General features: G+C 46.4%; 5 non-coding genes across 5 annotated transcripts; 1 reads left to right on the top strand and 4 right to left on the bottom strand.

Moving 5' to 3' along the window:
• Window positions 1–7,026: 7,026 nt before the first annotated feature.
• Window positions 7,027–7,099, bottom strand: Trnav-cac (transfer RNA valine (anticodon CAC)). Its single transcript has one exon. It is a non-coding gene; the product is annotated as a tRNA-Val (tRNA).
• Window positions 7,100–7,472: 373 nt separating this feature from the next.
• On the bottom strand, window positions 7,473–7,544 carry Trnae-cuc (transfer RNA glutamic acid (anticodon CUC)). The gene has a single exon. It is a non-coding gene; the product is annotated as a tRNA-Glu (tRNA).
• Window positions 7,545–7,765: 221 nt separating this feature from the next.
• Window positions 7,766–7,837, bottom strand: Trnag-ucc (transfer RNA glycine (anticodon UCC)). The gene has a single exon. It is a non-coding gene; the product is annotated as a tRNA-Gly (tRNA).
• Window positions 7,838–8,032: 195 nt separating this feature from the next.
• Window positions 8,033–8,104, bottom strand: Trnad-guc (transfer RNA aspartic acid (anticodon GUC)). The gene has a single exon. It is a non-coding gene; the product is annotated as a tRNA-Asp (tRNA).
• A 308-nt stretch (window positions 8,105–8,412) lies between these two features.
• On the top strand, window positions 8,413–8,495 carry Trnal-cag (transfer RNA leucine (anticodon CAG)). Its single transcript has one exon. It is a non-coding gene; the product is annotated as a tRNA-Leu (tRNA).
• Window positions 8,496–19,061: the final 10,566 nt, after the last annotated feature.

Below are 19,061 nucleotides of genomic sequence, written 5' to 3'. Positions count from 1 at the left end.
ATGAAATCGGAAAGCAGTTTGGTACCAATAAAACCAGAAATCAGAGGTGACTACAAACATAAATGCTTCAGTTCCGAAACCCCTGAGTTTAAGTTATAGTATTTTTCTTCTCTGAGACTACAGCACCCTCTAATGGAGATTGCAATTATCACTCCCTTTACCGTGTGTGTGTGTGTGTGTGTGTGTGTGTGTGTGTGTGTGTGTGTGTGTACTGCTCAAGAAAAAGGAGAGGAGATGGCATAAACTGAACTGGAGTCAATGAAGAGGCAGAGAAGAAAGAGTGTATGTTTGACACAGAGGCTCCTGCAGCCCAGACTGACCTTGAACTTCTGTGTCCAGAGCCTTGGCCGAATTCCGGCTCCTCCCACCTCCATCTGCTGAGCAACGGGAATGGATTACAGCTGTGGCACTCAGTTTGCGATGAAATGTTTTAAAACGGAAAAGCCTACATTAAATGGATTAGAAAAAAAAAAGTCAAGTACTTAACAAAACTGGTCTGTGTGTCAACTGTGAGCAAGGGAGTGAGCATGTGAGCAATACAGACCCTGGCTTCTGTGCCCGGGTGTGCTGAGCTCTCCAGCTCACTCCGTTCTCGGAAGTGCCTTTCTCTTCTCTATAAGCTATTTCTACCTTTTTTTTTTTTTTTTTAAATTACAGAACGTGCTGAGCAAGGTGGCACACACCTTTAATCCCAGCACTCCGGATGCGGAGGTAGAGGTAGGCAGATCTCTATGAGTTCAAGCCAGTCCGGTCTACATAGTGAGTTCCAGGATAGCCACGGCTTTATAGAGAGACCTTGTCTCAAACAACAACAAAAACAAAAGAAAAACTGAAAAAACAATTGCAGATACTAAAATATTGCGCTGTGCCCAGCAGTTCAGGCATACAGTCCAGACTACTCTAGAGGCAGAGGAGGGAGATCACAAGTTCAAGGCCTCTTAGCGAATTTAAAATATTAAAAAAAGGCCCTGTAGAGGTATAGGAGCAGCACAGCCCTTGCCCAGCATTTAAGCAAGGCCTGGGTTTCCATTGCTGGTACCAAAATCAGAAGATGAAACTAGAGTCTTTCCTCAAAACGACTGGCCTAGAGAGTTTCGCAGAGGATTCCGTTAGACCTTATTTTTTATTCTGTAAGTTTTTATTTATTCATTCTGAAAGTGCCAGGGATTGGACCCAGATTCTAGGCAGCACTCTGTCACTGAGATATGTCCAGCGTCCTTTTAAATTTGCTTTGGAAATAGCTGCATGAGAAAACGCAGTTGCCACCAAGGCTGACAAGCGGAGTCTGACCCCCGGGTCCCACAAGGTGAGAGGAGAAGTGACTTCTGTAAACTGTCCTCTGACCTCCACGAACGTGTGCAGCGCACATGGACACACACACACTTTTTTAAAATTTGCTTTTCCAATTATTTGTAGTTGCCTTTTGCAGAGGACAGAGGAGGGTGTCTGGTGTCCTCTCGCATTAAGCCCCACCTATGACCACCTCAGCACTGGGGTCAGAGGTGAACATGAGACCCAGTTTGTTACACGGGAGGGAGCAGGACGTTGGGTTCAGATCCCTGTGATTTCTCAGCACGGGCTCACACCTGAGCCAGCCATCTCTCAGGAAGCCTAGGCACTCCTCAGATTCAGTACGTAGCTGACGATGCACTTGATCTTCTTGCTTCTGCCTCCAAATACTGCAATGACAGGTATGGCCACTACACCTGACTCTTCAACTTCTTCAGTATTCTCAAGCAGGACAAATAAACCAAAGCCCCAAGTCCATTTTATGAAGTATGAAGTATGTATATGGATTCCTATATCTTCATTCTGGAGCTGTGTCAGACTGTAGATGTGTGTGTGTGTGTGTGTATGTGTGTGTGTGTGTGTGTGTACCATACAGGAATTTCAGGTCGTAAAATCAATTCCAAAACTACACAAACAAAAGCAGAATACAATAGCACGTCAGAACATAGTATCAAAGTCAGGAGTAGTGAATCTTCATTGTCAACCTAACTAGACTTAAAACCACCTCGGAGACACACTTGTCGGTCTCTGTGAAGGTGTTGTCAGATGTCACTGGGAAGAGACCTACCCTGAATGTGGGTCGCAGGGGCTGCAGCTCCATACTGAATAAAAATGGAGAGAGCTGACCGAGCACCGGTGCCCATCTCTGCCCCAAAAGCTGGGGACTGGGTGGGACTGGAAGCATCTTGAGCTGCTCGTTTGTGTGACTGGAAATGATGCTGGTCATAATGGACATTACATTTTAGGCAATGAACAACATTTGCTAAAGTTGTCATGTATTGTTTGAGCTCACTAGGAAACGGGCTCTTGAAGGGGGGGTTGTCCCTTTCCCCTATTTCAGTCCCCAGCATTCTTGTTCAAAGTGTCTTGGGACCCCTCGTCTATGAATGGGCTGCCCAACCCCGACTCTGTGCCAGGAAGAAACAGGGCGTTGGCGGTGTCTCAGCTGAGGTTTTAAGCAGGAGCACACACATATGGCTTCTCAGAAGATCTCATGTTAAAAAACTGACTTTATTTAGTTATTTTACCATCAGAGCATTTTGCTTCTCGTGTCCAGGATGGTGGGTTCTCAGGGCATCCCAAGAGAACTAAGAGGAAGACGTTGTCACTTTGTCTAATAAAATAGGTGTCACTTCCTCCTTAGTCAGTGTCTCCTGTGGAGGAGACACAGGCTGCATTACTCAAGTGAGTAGACAGAAATAGCCATGACACAGGGCAATGACGGGAAGCTATTCAGTGACTACGGTTGAACGTCCGGTCTCTCTCTTTTGAGAAGTCTGTACCCATGCTCAGGTTTGTAAGGTGTGCCCTGCCTTTTTCCTAAGCTCCTCTCTATCTTTCAGTTTCTATACTTGAGTCTGTATTAAACATGGTATTGTCTACACCTCTGTCAATACCAGCACTCAGGAGGCGGGGGCAGGGGGATCGGCCCTGGCGCTTGCCATCTCTCCAGCTCCTGAAGGACATTTCAAACAGATTCAAGCATGCAGGTTAAGTCGAAAGAGAGGCTGGGGAAAGAAAAGACTTACGTAAGTGTGCTCGTGGGCTCCTCCAGGGAGAGCCACGGATAAGTATCTTAACACGAAACGTATGTAGCTGAAGTTCTATCTCAAAAGGTTGAACACACGTTTATAGAGCGGGTCTAGAGAAACCATCAGGGTTACTCACAGGGACTCTGGCGAGAGTCCTGGAACATGCTTCTTCACAGATGGGAAGAGTTGCAATGCCTTAAGTAAAGGCTGCTAATTGCACTGTATTTGTGCCTTAAGCAAATGTTGTTAATTGTATCGTATTTGTAATTCTTTTGTTTATTGTGGTTTTTTTTTTTGTTTTTTTTTTGTTTTTTGAGACAGGTTTTCTTTGTTACATAGGCTCTGGCCATTCTGGAACTCATTATATAGACCAGGCTGGCCTTGAACTTCCAGAGATACATCTGCCTCTGCCTCCTGAACGCTGGGACCAATGGCATGTGCTACCACACTGGGCCCTCCTGCAGTTCTTGATTCTCAGCAAGAGACACCAGCCTGACTCTGACGTGAGAGGCTCCTTTCTCATGTCCTTATAATTTCCCTATTTTTTATCCTGTTGGCACAATGACCTCCCAGTCCCTCACTCACCTCTCTGTGAAACTGATGTGGGTTTGGTTTGTGGTGGTGGTTTTTGTTCGCTTTTTTCTGTTTAAACAGGGTTTCTCTAGTCCTGGCAAGAGTGGAGCTTGCTGTGTAGGCCAGGCTGGCCTGGAATTCCTACTGATCAACCTGCCTCTGCCTCCCAAGTGCTGGGACTTCAGGTGTGCTGTCAGAACAGATTTTTAAGTCAGTGGTTCTGAGCCCTCCTAATGCTGTGACCCTTTAGCGCAATTCCTCTTTCTGTGGTGACCCCCAGCCATAGCATTATTTTTGTTGTTACTTCATAACTGTAATTTTGCTACTGTTATGAATCCTCTTGTAAATATCTGCTGTGTCACCCCGGTAAAAGGGTCGTTGGACCTCCAAAGGGATCTGGACCTCCGGGGTGGGGACCACTGTTTTAAGTGATACTCCAAGCAGAAAGGAACTTGTGGACATCAGTGTAAACGACCAGGCTTTGGATCTAGGTCCATCGCGTAATAGAATGGAGTCACAAGCATGTCTATACTCTTGACGTATAACATTATGGTGATGATTATCTCTTAAGGGGATTACGAGGACTCGGTAGCGCCTCACATGGGTGCGATACAAAGTAAATGTAAACCGAGCGATTATGATCTCCAAGTTCTCATTAATAAGTTCTGAAATCTCCTTAATGGAAGATAACCTTACCAAGTGAACAGCTGAAGTGTTGAGGCAGGCCAGGGATTGGGGGTGGGGGTGGGGAGTGGGGATGGGGCGGCAGTGGGGGTCTGAGGGATGGGTGAGGGGTTTTAGGGGTGTGCACCACAGCAGTCACAGCACAGACAGGAGGATCTCTCTGAGTTCGAGGCATGGTCTATAGGGCTACGCGGAGAAACCCTGTCTTGAGCCCCTGCCGCCCCCCAAAAAGGATTAAGGATTAGGTTGGAGTGAAGGGAACGCAGCTGGAACGAAAGTCCCCGGTTCTTTCCCGTGCGGGGTCTTCGGGTTCTCCTGGCCACAGCCCAGGCCACGGAGCGGGCTGGACCTGCCCTTTCTCTGCTCCGCTCTCCTCCAGCAAGTGTGTGACCCCCCGAGAGTCACATCCGGCCTCACTGTCCAGAAATGAGCTCAGCCCACAACCCCGCTGCTGGTGACTCACGCCTCACTACCCGGAAAGCTCTAATGGGACCGTGGGACCGGGCCTGACCGAGGGTGGCAGTGTGCGTCCGGGAGGAGGCGCCGGAAGCTGGGCATGGCCCAGCGCTTTGCAGGTCCGCAGCTCGTTCTCAGGCTTTCTGAACCGTTTCGCAACCCAGGCTAGCCCCAAGCTTGCCTGGGGAGCCACCGCGACCTATACAGCGTCCCTCTGCTTCCGGCTGGCTTCCTCTGTAACCCCGCGCTCGCAACCACTAATCTGCCCTCAACCTGTCAGACCTGCATAAACCAGCTCCAATGAATCCTTCACCTCGAGGTCTGCGCCCCCGAGTGACGCGTGTTAGTACACTGGTCTGTTACTACAGGAGAAGGCCGTAGTAGGTACAAAGCGAAGATTATTTAGGCCTAAGGTCCAGCATCAGGCTCTGTCCTGAGTTAGTTCTCAGGTGGAGGGCTCATGGTGAGGGAGGGGACAAAGGTGAGGTGAGGTGGAGCAACCCAGTGATCACGAAGTGGGGGTGGGGTGGAACTCAGGGATCAGACTTAAAAAAAAAAAAGCTGTTTTCTCTCAAAAGCTACATTCGTGGTGAAAGCACCCCCAATGATCTGTGCACCTTTCTCTAGCTCATATGTGTGTGTCAGGTGCATGGACACATGTGCAAGAACTCATTAACTTCCTTATTGGGCCCTGCTTTTGTTTTTGTTTTTGTTTTTTTTTTTTTTAGTTTATTTTTATGTGTGTGGGTGTTTCGCCTGCGTGTGTACGCCTGTGCACCACGCTGGGTGCCTGGTGCTAGGGAGGGCAGACGAGGGGGCGGGATGGGCTTCCCCATGTGCTGAGACCCACTGAAGAACAGCCAGAGCTCTTAACCACTGAGCCATCTCTCTAGCCCCATCAGGGCTACTTCTCAGGGCTTCTACCATCTCCGGACAGCCACACTGAGGACCAACCTCCTAGCACACAAACTTTGGGGGGTGGGGGGGACACACTTAAACCTTATCCAACACAGGCTTTTCCCTGTGTGCTCTGGAGAGTCTTGCCCGGAAGAAAAGAACAGGCCATCACATACTTTGTCTTAAAGAATTTATTTATTTATTTTTTTAAAATACACAAAACAAAAAAATCTCAGGTGGCCGAGGCAAGAGTGTCACCTTGAGCTCAAGGCCGGGATGGACTCCAGCGTGAGACCCTGTGTTCTGTGTCGTCCTTCAGGTTTGGACGAGTGAGTTTATTAAGTCTATATGGAGCAAAATAAAAAGTATCCAGGTAGAGTAGCATATGCCTTTAAGCCCAACATTAGGGAGGCGGGAGCAAGCAAGTTTCTGGGAATTTGAGGCCATCCTGGTGTGTACAGTAAATTCCAGGCCAGCCAAAGCTACATAGTGAATGAAAAAAAAAAAAAAAAGTGTTATGTTAAGTGCATGGGTTGCCTTTCCAGGGTTCTGTTCCCAACACCCATTTGGTAGCTGCGGTGTCTTTAATCCAGCTTCGGAGGAAGGATTCTGGCCTCTGAAGGCACTGTACTGCATACGGGGCCCAGGTATGCCTGTAGGCAAAACACCCAAGTGCATTAAAAATAAAAGAAAGGGACCAGGGAAGCATTGCTGAGGTGCACAAAGTTCCCAGACCAAACTCTGAACAGGCTGTCCTCCTGGGTGAGGATTCCACACAAGTAGCCACGCAGCAGACAGCAACTAGGGATACTTGCTGAAGCAAAAATCCTGGAGCTCTCGGTCGGGAGAGTTCTGGCTTTCTTGGTGAATGCTGGGAATCCAAACGTGGGTTTTCACGTTTACTGTCTGCCATCTCTCTCTAGCCACGGAAAACACTGTTTTTTCATAAACATTGTTATTTGTATTTTTGAGACAGTTTCCCCGTGTAGCCCCGGCTGTCCCGAAACCCACTCAGTCGAACTCAGAGGTCTGCCTGCCTCTGTCTCCCCAGTGCTGGGATGGACAACATTTTTTAATGAAAAGAGAACATAATCGGGGCAGTCGTCTCTGGCTCTCTGGGTGCCCACAGTGCCTTCTGGAAGAAACGACTGGGCAGCTGAAGGGCAGGCAGCACGCGGACCTGCGGGTCTCCTGCTGCAGAAATAAATTCCACCCTAAGGGTCACTGCCCTGAGGGGACCTGCTCACGGCCACCAATCTGCTCCCGCTCTTGTAACTGTAACTCCGCCATTGTAACGCTCTTAGGGCCCCGGAGACGTGTGGTTTGATCAAGTCCTTCTGTGGGTTCTCAGAAAAGAGAAAGAGGAAAAAACGAGTGTTTCCGCCCGGTTTCGAACCGGGGACCTTTCGCGTGTGAGGCGAACGTGATAACCACTACACTACGGAAACCAGCCGCTATGTGTGCGCCTGGACGATGTACTTGAAGTCACCGATTCCGTTTCCCGGCGCTGACTCCCTAATTCCACCGCGTCGATCCGCGTTTGGGACGCAGCGGGCGCTGCTCCGAGGCCGCGGGAGACTCGCGCACGGGGGCTCGGCGGGCACCCGGCGGCCGCGGGAGCAGAACCGAGGGGAAGCCATGCTGCAGAACGGGGCCCCGGGACCAGCCCCACCCGGTCCGGTCCCTAAAGGGTCTGAGGGTGTGCGGTGAGCCCAGATCAACCCCACACCTCGGGGCCCGGGGCAGGGCATCGTGAGCTCTAGGCTACACATCAAGACTTGTCTGAAAAGAAATAAAACAAGGGACCAAAACACGCTACTCTTCCCTGACCGGGAATCGAACCCGGGCCGCGGCGGTGAGAGCGCCGAATCCTAACCACTAGACCACCAGGGAGCGACGGGCAGGAGGCCTCCCCGGCGACTCCCAGTTCTAATGCGACGTTCATCACTGATTGAGGCCCGGATGGGCAGGCTCCCGGGGACCCTCATCCCGCTGGCCACGAGCTGACAACGTCTGTAGCCCGTCTAGCAGCCTCGAGCCGCGCTGAGAAGTGCCGGAAGGGTCATCTTCAACCTCCGCGCTGGACAAGTAAAAGTGAGGAAAAAAAAGGACACTGCGTTGGCCGGGAATCGAACCCGGGTCAACTGCTTGGAAGGCAGCTATGCTCACCACTATACCACCAACGCCACAGCGTTCTCTCTCCTCCGGGGCGCTCTCGCCTCCTGACGGCGGGCGCCAGGCCAGGCCGCGAGGCCACGGGGACCGGGGCGCACCAGGGGCCGCTGGGTCCGCCCGTTCCGACCCTCGACGGGGCGGCTGGGGCCGAGCGGGAGGACACCGGGGCCACCCATCTGGCTAAAAAATAAAATAGTAACAGGCGCCTCCCCGTCGGGGAATCGAACCCCGGTCTCCCGCGTGACAGGCGGGGATACTCACCACTATACTAACGAGGACAGCTGTGGGTGCTGTCGGACCTCGGTTCCCAACTCGGGAGGGGAGGAGGCGGCGAGAGCGCCCTCCCGCCGGGACCCAGACCCACCCCCACCCCCACCCCGGGCTGGGTGAGGCCCAGAGATCCGGGGCCGTGCAGGCTCGTGGCCACCGGGCGGGGCGCAGGGTGCAGCCGCTGCTCCTCTGTGCCGAGGGTCGCGGTTCGAATCGCGTCTGAACGTACCTGTGGCCGAGTCCCGTCGACCTGAGGATGCAGGAACGCGGGGCGTGCTGTCCCATCCAAGGGGACTGCCGAGGACTCTTCCACGCAGTCAGGATGGCCGAGCGGTCTAAGGCGCTGCGTTCAGGTCGCAGTCTCCCCTGGAGGCGTGGGTTCGAATCCCACTCCTGACAAGTTTTGTTAGGTAGCACTTTTCTGTTTCCAGGCATCTTTTCTCTCTCCCTTCCCATAGGTAAATAACTGCCGAGTTCCTAAAGTGGTTCACCTCGCTTCCCCTCTCCACACCCCAGCTCCCACCCTCCCGAACCTGGAGAAGCTCTCTGCCTTTGAGCTATGTCCTCATATGTCCTTTTTCCTTACTGCTCTCTGATAATTCATCTTCACACACCGAGTTCCTGGTTCTGAGCTTTATTCGTGCTTGGCTTCTTTCCTTGTGGGTTTTGCTGTGTTCTGGCTTGTGCCCGGGGCTTGGGAAGGCTGGACAAGGGCTTTATGTGTGAGCTGTGGTCACAACTGCTGCTCTTTTCAGATTTCCGAGGTAAGGTCTCACAGAGGGGTCTACATTGGCCTCATACTATGTAGCAAAGGCCGGCTTCACACTCGAGATCTTGCCTAGTCTCCAGTTTTCAAAAACTTGGACTGAAGCTGCTCCATCTCTTCATGTTTTCCCTCTTGCATTCCCCACTAGCTACCCCTCCGCTTCTCTCCTTTTACTAAACTTTAAGTAGTATGTAATGAGAACCCTGGAATTCTAGTTTCTTCAAAAAAAACACAGACATATTATAAGAATGTGTTCTCAGTTTTGTTTGTTTGTTTGTTTGTTTGTTTGTTTTTGAGACAGGGTTTCTGTGTAGCCCTGGCTGCCCTGGACTCGCTTTATAGACTAGACTGGCCTTGTACACAGAGCTCTGCCTGCCTCTGCCTCCTGAGTGCTAGGATTAAAGGTGCGAGCTATCACGCATGGTTTGTGTTTTTGTTTTAATCTCAGGTATGGGGGTATGGGCCTGCTTCAGACTGTCTGCAGAGGCATGGTTTTGCCAGCTGCAGATGGTTTCTGTGGCTGTGTGATGTTTGGAATTCTGGGAACTTTTCAGAGGGTGTATAAATGCTAGAGCCCCAGTAGACGGAGTGGGGGTTGGTGACCCTCAGGAGGGCTGGTTGAGGTTTGTTAGTGGCGTGCTCAAGGATGAAACAAGAAGAAAGAAATTAGATTCAGAGATTTCAGAGCTCTCTATCTCTCCTTCTCCCCTCTATCCTTTCTCTCCCATCTAGTGATAAGGGGTGAAACGGGAGAACTCACAAAGTAGCTAAATCCAGCTACAGTAGCTTTTTTTTTTTTTTTTTTTTTTGAGCACATGGGGACGCAGTGCCTGCAGAGGCCTGAAGAGGAAATCCGAACTCCTGGTCTGGACTTGCAGCAGTTCTGAGCTGCCATCTGGTTTCTGAGAACCAAACCTGAGTCCTCTGCAAGTCATAGCTGGGTTAACCTTGAATTTATTGGTGGGTGAGAGACGGGCTTGAACTCCTGACCCTCCTGTCTCTACTTCCCAGGACTTAGGTGACAAGCCTGTGCCGCCAGCCCCCGGTTTACTTGTCGTTGGTGGTGGTGTAGTTATTATTGGGGGAGTATGCGTGTGCACCCGCTGAGGCCACTCAGAGTGACTCCGAGGATTCCCTGACCGTATTTCTCCCAACACCAGAGCAAGGCTGGGAAAGAGGCATCTTCCTGCTACAAATCAGGTTGAATGACACAAGAGTAGTCAATGGGAGAGGGAGGAGCCTTTTGAAGCTTGAGATGTAAAGCATACTTACTCCTTAAAGGGAGTATGAAGTGGCTGATTCTGAACTAAATATGAATGGGAATGGGAATTCAGTTTGCCCCAATTAACACATTTCAATATGGAAGCTGTTACATTTTTTTTTTCTTTCTGGTTTTTTGTTTGTTTGTTTTTCTTTTTTTTCCCAGACAGGGTTTGTCTGTGTAGCCTTATCTGTCCTGGACTCACTCTGTAGACTAGGCTGTCCTTGAACTCACAGAGATCCGCCTGCCTCAACCTCCCCGACTGCTGGGATTACAGGCCTGCTGTTACATAAATTTTTATTACAGAACAAAATAAATCATCACCCAAAATATACTTTAAGTATCCTGGTGTGAACATTGGTAGGGAGCTGCAGAGTGGACCAGCTCCTATGGGTTTTCAAGTTATCCAAGGCCATTCTTAGTGTTTGTGTTGGAAGCTAGCGCTCTGTGAAGAATCTGACTTGGTGAAAAGGATGTCAGGTCAGATGCAGGGGTGAACCTGAATGGCTGTGGAGTGGACCAAAGATAGCTTAAAATAATCTGGCTGGGTTTGCAACATCCCGTCTCCCTGCAGCCATGACATAATCAGTCAGCCAGCCTTGTACAATCTTCAGCTGAGCCCTCAGCTCCTTACCATGAGAACTACCGTCTGCATACTGAGTCTGAATGGTTCAGTGTTCCGGAGTTAGAGACCACACCTAAGTTATGTCTGCATTCATTAGGGCCATTGTTTAATTCTCAAGCTTTCTCTTTCCTTTTTCTTTTTGTTGTTGTTCGGGTTTTCTTTCTTTCTTTTTTTTAAAGATGAGGTTTTGCTATGTAGCTCTGGCTGGCCTCTAATTAGAGACAATTCTTCTGGCTTAGTTTTCTTAGTGCTGTTATTCAAGGGGTGTGTCACTATGCCCTGAATAGCATTTTGTTTTGTTTGAGATGGACTTTTACTATGTTCGCAATGTTCATCTTGAACTCATCAGCTCACGTGATTCTTCCAATCGAGCCTCTTGAGTGCTGGGATGGCAGGCCTATATTATCCCGGTAGTTCCGTGGGATGTAGCAAACAGTAACACTTCCATCATAGATAGCAGATGTTAAGATGTAGGAAATAAGGAGTGAAGAAATGGCAAAGAGGTTAAGAACACACTCTCTTCTTGCAGGGCCCCTGAGTCTTCTAGCACCCATTTCAGGTGGCTCACAACCTTCTCTAATTCCAGTTCCACACGCCCTCCTCGTCTCCATGGGCACTTGCCCTCAGGTACACATCCCCCAACACAGACACAAATGCACATAGTCTATTTTAACGAATATTTTATTTAGTTGTTTTTTTTTTTTTTTCGGTTTATCCCTGGCTGTCCTGGAAATGGCTTTGTAGACATGACCAGCCTTGAGCCCAGAGATCCACTTGTACCTGCCCGTAGTGGGACTTTCTGGGCTTGCCAGCTCTTAAAATAAGACATGGAAACTTATTGATACTTATGAAAGCTTAGGTACTATAGCTGGGCAGATTCTCAGCTATTCTAACCTGACAAATCCTGGCCTATGTCTCACCACATGGCCCCATTACCTCTCTCTCACTCAGTCCTTGCACCTGTTCCTTCCCATGTCATGCTGGCAAATCTCTTGTGTCTGATTCTTCTCACAGAGACCGTCTCTCTGCCCGGGAGTCCAACCTTCCCTCTCCTTACTAGATGATGGCCATCAGATCATTATTAAGCCAATCAAAAGGGGAGAAAGGAAGAATGTTTACAGACTAAGAGGGAGGTGATGCTCCATTAGAATATCAAAGTCCAGACAGTACTCAGCTCTCTGCCTGTTTAGCAATCAATAATTGAATATACAGAGACACCCCTCACACCGTGTACAAATGATTTCCTCAACATCTATCTCTCCAGTGCTGGGTTTAAAAGTGTGTACCACCTCTGCACAGCTTATTTCTTATCCTTAAAAATCAGTAGATAATCTAACAAGTCTCAAGAAGCCCCTGAATATTACAATATTCACAAGGCCCCTGTCTCCAAGCTTGTCTAAGCAATAAGGACTACTGTGGACACAGCAGTCTCTGCAACCTACTTGCCTTCCTATAGGTCACTGCAGAGAGCTCCAGGGAACGCAGCTCTCCTCAGTCCTCAGTCAGATTGGGGTGTGATTTGCAGCACCATAGCTGCCTTTGAGTCACTGTGCCTATCAGTAATTCACTCACCTGCACGCCTATAAATAACCCCAATAAACTAGATAGTTTACTATTGTCTGCTGAACAGAGATCACAGAACTAAAGGTGATTTGGGAGGATGGATCCCATAGTCCTGCCTATAGGCATCGAGAAGAGCAACTGAAGTTGAACAGTCTAAGGGCAGAGCATCTGCTGAAGCCTGCCTGCAGAGTCGAACAGTTCTAGAGTCGGGGAGTGGGGATTAAAATGAATAAACTAACACACAACACATGGGACTTTTGAGAGGCTCTAGTCCTGGCTTTATTTCAGACTACAAGAGTAAAAACAGCTCAGCACAATGGGTTAAATTCACAAGTAGGTGAAACAAGAGGTGTGATTTTTTACAAGCTGTCCCACCTGCTGTCACAAACAAAAGGAGATGGACTTGGAAAACCTTCTCTGACTTCAGTGAAGTCCTGGTAAAACCAGTCTTTCTGCTGAGATTCAAATATCAAAGCAGCTGCTAGAACAACGGCTCCCAATTGGTCTCCCTTTTTAATTTTTTAAAATATAACCATAACTTAAGAGTTATGGAGCAGAAGATTGTGCCTGTCTTAGGTTGTTTCTCTCGTAAGATATATTCTTACCTGTCATTGGTACATGAATTCCATCATTCATGTCCCGCTTTGGGTTGAATATATCCCAGAGAAACATTACTCGTCATTGACTACCAACCTCTGCTAGGGTAGACACTGGGGTTTAATCTTATGCAGATCAGCTCAGCTTTGACATTTTAAAAGGCCTTCAGGCAGGTTTTAATTGTCACCGACAGGAGCCATCTCCTATCTCAAGCCAAGTCCAAAATAACACTCCATAAAAGTGACTTAACAAATAACTCCTGTGTAAATACCAAGTCTGAGAAACATTCACAGGACCCATAGTAAAAGGCTGTCAAACAATCAGAACCATTTCAAAGCTTACAAACACAGTTTGTCAGTTTACATTGAAGTCAAGTAACATTAAAGTCTGAATCTTGTTAACATTTCCAAACAACAAAGCAAAAGGAGAATTTACATAGGCAGTTACAGGGCCTCCCAAGAGTTTTTGAAGCAAGCTTGTTTTGGTCTGCTGAAAACCAAAGTCAGACCAAAGTTTCATGGTCAGTCCTCTTTTTTATTCCTGATTTTGTTGAGAATTGTCCTCATTAACAGAACAATCAAGTCCAGTTCATTGTATAAGAGGTTTCTCTGCATGACGTCTTCTCCCAGGGGCAGAATGAAACAAAGACAGGTCAGGAGCTTAAGTCCAATGTAGCTTTTCGTTCTCAGTCAGGACAGAATTTATGATTGTCTGCAGCTGGAACATCCTCCTTCTGGGGAACAACTCCTGCAAATTGCACCAGCCTCTCTGGGATCCACCTGGCTCCTTCTGCGTCCTGTGGAAAAAGCACAAACATGCCCTCTTCCCCATATTAATATGGGGTCAGGGCCCTGCCATATTCCAGTAATTGGATCTTTCCATTTTACTTGGGCTTAATTATCTTTAGTATTAGGATGCCAAAATCAATCAGCCGCAGAACGGCCTTGTATATCCACGTTCAAAAAATTTAAAATAAAGAGAGCATAATTAATATAATTCTGTGGTGTTTGGGGATATAGCCCCCCTTTTTATTTTTTGCAATTGGTTCTTAAGAGATCCATGGGCTCAGTCCAAAATTCCTTGGCCCATTTTGACTTATTCTCATTTACACACAAAAAACGCTGAAAAGCTAGACTCATATATCCTGAGCCATTATCAGTTTTTATAATGGAAGGAATACCAATTGCAGCAAAACACTTTAAGCAATGACTTAGAACATGTTTTGTTGGTATAATGTTCTTTTAAAAGGTATACGCCTTACCTTTGTTAATTCAAATGCTGATTTCCCCACCCCCAACTCTCTGGTTTCAATCCAGATATTGCATTGTGATACTCATTATAAGCATCCTGTCTCCACTCTTGTGTAAACAGGACAAAATAAAGCAACTAGATACAATGTTGTGCAATGGGAGGAGCCAGAGGACAGGAAAGAGGGGAGGAGCCAGAAGGCAGGAGATGAGTGGGAGGAGAAGGGGCAAAGAGAGCTAGGAGAGCAGAGCTGGAGGAGAGAACTTGGAGGACGTGAAGCATGAACCAGACCTAAGATTTCACAAAAAGCAAGTATAATGTGGGAAATCTAAATGTTAGGAAACTGAGGGCTTAGAGGTTTAGGAGGGAGTAAATATTGCCCAGCATTGTGTTCTAGGTTAACTAAAAACCCAGTCTCTGTGTGGTGATTTGATTATACAGCTGTTTAAGATTAGCAGCAAGCTTTACTAGAAGATAAACCAATAGCAAAAATTAATCACTGCCTACAACAATGTTTGGTGGCTTCTCCTGTTAAGGGAGTTGCCATGATAAATCCTGAAAAAATGTCAATTGTTACACTGTTACACGAACATATTTTAGTTTCCCAAATTCTGGGACATGAGTTATGTCCATTTGCCACAAATGATTGGGAGTCAAGCCTCTAGGATTTAATGAGGTACATTAAAATGTTCAGGATAAGAGGAACATGATCTTACAATTTGTCTAGCGGCTTCTATGGTAATATTAAATTGTTTTCTTAAGCTCTTGCTATTTTGATGATGAAATTATTAGAAAACGTGCAAATGTAAAGGTTACACGCGGGTTCACAAATCACACCACGAGATCAGTTCCACGTGGGAGGTTTATTAGGGGAAAGGGGGAGAGGGGAGCAGAAAAAGAGAAAGGAAGAGAGAGAGAGAGAGAGAGGAGAAGAGAGAGGAAGAGACCGGAAGAGGAAGAAGAGAGAGAGATGGGGGAGGGTTCCAGTTCTCTTATAGGGTGATCAAGGGCATGTGCAGGTAATTCTAGGTGGTCAGGGTGTCTTTACAAATGCCTGATAACCAGTCTATGGGGCTAGCCATAGAAGTGCCTGCTTACTGATTCCAACCAACATTCCTCCCTTTTTCTATAATTAAAAATAGGGAGCTTGGGCTGCCTTTTATAAGGTAAGTTAAAGTATATAAATTTAGGCTCATTGGAAGCAGCTCTTGGTTGTCATGCAAAAGGTTGAGAGAGAGAAGAGTTATAGTAACAAAATGGTTAGATTGCAAGGTTAAGAATAAGAGAAGTCTCTGCCCTGGAAAATTTAGGGTAGAGGGTTGTCAATGGAGAGTTGCCAGCCATGCAAGGCAGCGGGTAGGGACTGGGGAGCATTGGGAGAACCTAGAGCTGCTTGTCCTGGTCCTGAAGCACACCACTTCAGCCTTTTGTTAACAACAAGTGAATAACGGGCGTAGATTCTCTTCTGGCTACTTCCTGCTGACACTGGGGGTGCTGTAGGGAGGTCAAAAGGCTGAAGTGTTGACCAAGTCCAGGAAGAATAGGCTGCTTTGATGCTTTTCCAGGTCTGTGAGAACACCCATGGCTGGGAGGGAAGGTACAGGTCCAGCTTGTTGGAAGTCTGTGAGGTCAGAGCTGAACACCTGCAGCTTGTTGGAAGTCCGTGAGGTCGGAGTTGAACACCTGTAGCTGCGTTGGCGCTGTTGTGGCTATAGGAAACATCTGTGTCTGGCAGAACACTGAAACATATATATAGGCAAAAGATAAAGTTGAGTATAGAGAAAATCCTGTAGGTATACATTGAAAGGTTTGGATTGATGAGGTTTGTACATGGGAACCTCTGTCTACCTGGAGGAACCTTTATTTACCCAGTCACTGGCAATATTTAAAGAAGGCTTTGTTTTTGACTTGTCATTGAGGTGAGGTTTGGTTACAGAAGCATGTAAACTTAGCGGCCCTAATGCCAGCTGGCACTAGGTGTAGAAACCTGGAATTCTCCAGCCTGTCTGGAGGGACAGGCATTTGGACATCTCCTATTGGGGGCAGAGAAGTAGAGGAACCGTATGCGAAAGGGGACCTTCCCATGAGTGAGCGAGGTGGGGAAGGAACCTGTAGAGGGGGTGTACCGCCCAATGGAGAGTGTGCCTGAAAATGAAAGTCAGCATAGAGGGTCAAACCTAGATAATTAAGGCTACGGCTGAGGGGGAGTCCCTCTGTCTCAAAAGATAGTAGGAAGTTGCCAGAGCTCTGTGGTCTGGCAAGAGAGGAGTTTATGCTGAGAAAATGGGGTGAACTCACCAATTTAGCCAGTGGTTGCATGCAGTAAACAGTAGTCTGGTAACCAGGAAAGGAAGTCCCAAAACCAGGGAAAGGGGAGGAGTCCCACCTTTTGAAATAGGCAATAAGTGCAGTACTTATCTGGAATCTAGTTGTCCTGAGAGGTAGATTTAGGTGGACCTTCTGCAGCTTACAAGAATTACTTTTAAGTTTAAGAAAGAGATAAAACTTTAAACATGTTAGTATCACAATTGTATTGTGCATTGAGAAAAAGGCAGTAGACATACATATGTGTTAACGGCATAAGTATTTTTTAAGGTGAACTCTGAAAAAGCAAAAGCCTTTTATGAAATAAAAGGGAAATTTACTGATCTTAACCTTTAGTATAAGCATAGGCATTATGGAGGCTTACAATCTTGAGCTTAGAACCATAATAGTGGAATAGTGGTATAGTGGAATGTTTTTGTATCAGAGTCAGATTAATAAATTAGAGTTTTACTGATAAAGGTCAAAACCCTGGACAGTTAATACAACAGTAGCAGAACAACAGGAAGAAATATTAAGCCTTTTTGCCTATTTAAGATACCTTAAATCACCTTAGACCTTGTAACCTTTATAACTTGCATTTACCAACCTTAAAACATTTTTTAGAACCTCAAACATTTATGAGTTGAATTATCAAACTTAAGACACTTTTTAAGACTCTCAAATATGTGTAACTTGTATTTTTATAACCTAAACTCCTTTTATCCTTAGACCCTACATAAACTATATACATTTTATCTAGCGATATATCTTAAACTGATTAGTGAGCTAACAGTGGATCTAATTGTCTGCTCTTTAGCTGCAAAGCTACCATTAGCTTAGCATAGCCGTCAGGGCGATCAGAGACCTGAGAAGGATAAGTTATGAGCTAAATAAATATACCAATTTATGTGCCAATTAAAATGACAGAGATGACTAGTTAGTCCATCATCTAGGCAGTATCCCTGGCTCCTGTGTCTCACAGCATCCTGAACAGAGGCTGTCTAGCCAGGCACAGAAGGTGAGAGACTGCTTCTACTGCTTTCATGGAAACAGGAACTGAAGAGATTGACCTCACCTTGCCTCTCACAATGTGAGACAATGGCTCTTCAGATGTTCCCCCGGCTTTGTCCACAGTCTAGGCTGGGCCCTAGCAGTGGGCCAGTTGGGGCAGTATTGTCCAGTGGTTAGCATACCATAATCCTGAGTCAAAGTCATCTGTCATTGTGCCCAAATCTTCTCAGAGACCTTGGAGAGCTACTGCCAGGATTTTGGGACTTTCTGTCACAATAAACTTACACATGTTAAAATGCCATATTCAGATTTCTGACAAGCTTGAGGGCCAGCATATCTGAGTTACTGTTTGTCTTTATCATCTGCTCTAAACTGTGTAAAAAAACCTAAACAAAGACACTAGGTATAGCTTAACATCTTAACCAACTGCAGTTGTTAGTATAACTTTAAATCTGCTCTTTTTGAACCAAAATTAAAGCAAACCTTTTAATCAGATACAGCTCATAGAGAGGCTAGCAAATCTTTCTGCTCCTACTACTTGCATTGAAATTGAACAGTAAAAAGCTTTGCATTTAACACTAATCAGACGACTGAACATAATTCAGACCTAAACAAAAATGATCGCAAATTTATGGTTCTACCCTCTTTATCTCCAGACCAGCATGGCGGCTGGCCATGTGTAACTGAACTCAGCTGAAATCCCTAAACAAATATGGCATCAAAACTACAGCTTTACGCGCTATCCCTGAACCATCATGGCGGCTAGCCATGTGTTAGCATTAGCACAGGCTGCGACTGACAATACCAAACATAGCCATTAGGTGCTGCTGATGATACAGCAAACACTGTGGAGCATCCATAATCCCGCACAACCAAAAGTTCCAACATCATGATCAAATAAGTTTTAGAACCAACTGCATAACAGAACAATTTTAAACTATATGAATTATTCTGGCCACACCAAACCTATTAGCCAGAATTTTTTCCCCTTAAAAGAGCATAAGAAAACATTTTGTAATGAGGAATCACCAGCCTTTTAAATGAGGTACAACATATTTCAAAATACATTTTTTTTTAAATCATATTAACTCTCTGGCTTTTTATAATACATTTTTTAACTTTCTGCAACATCCTATATATCTTCAGGTTTCTAGCTTCCTTTTTCTGGCTTAACCAGACATTCTTACTTTTTTGCTTTCTCTCTTGCTTTTCAGACAACATAAAACTCTCATCAAAATCCTTTCCATTCTGACATGATCCTGCTGGAGCCCAGAGTCTACGTACAATTTGCTTAGTTATAGGCAAAACAAAAACAAGTTACATTAATACAAAGAGGAGTTCTGAAACTGCCAAATTCTTTTTAAAATAACTTCCCTGTAGCAGACAAGATGGTCCAAGGTCACATAAACTCTAAGGAACTTAGAACAAGTTTTAAGGAACTTGTTGAAACTTCCTCTTTTCTTTCTGAAGGTAAAGACCAGGGTGGTAACATGTTTTTCCATAAACAAAGCAGCTTAACAAACAGCTCTCCACTAGATACATTTTAAAAACTGCAATTTTCTCAGTTAGCACAAACAATACGGCAGGGTT

Source organism: Psammomys obesus, unplaced genomic scaffold (genome assembly GCF_907164565.1).
Source record: "Psammomys obesus unplaced genomic scaffold, mPsaObe1.curated_primary_1811, whole genome shotgun sequence".
Classification (NCBI taxonomy): domain Eukaryota; kingdom Metazoa; phylum Chordata; class Mammalia; order Rodentia; family Muridae; genus Psammomys; species Psammomys obesus.
This window is presented reverse-complemented; position numbering and strand designations above follow the sequence as displayed.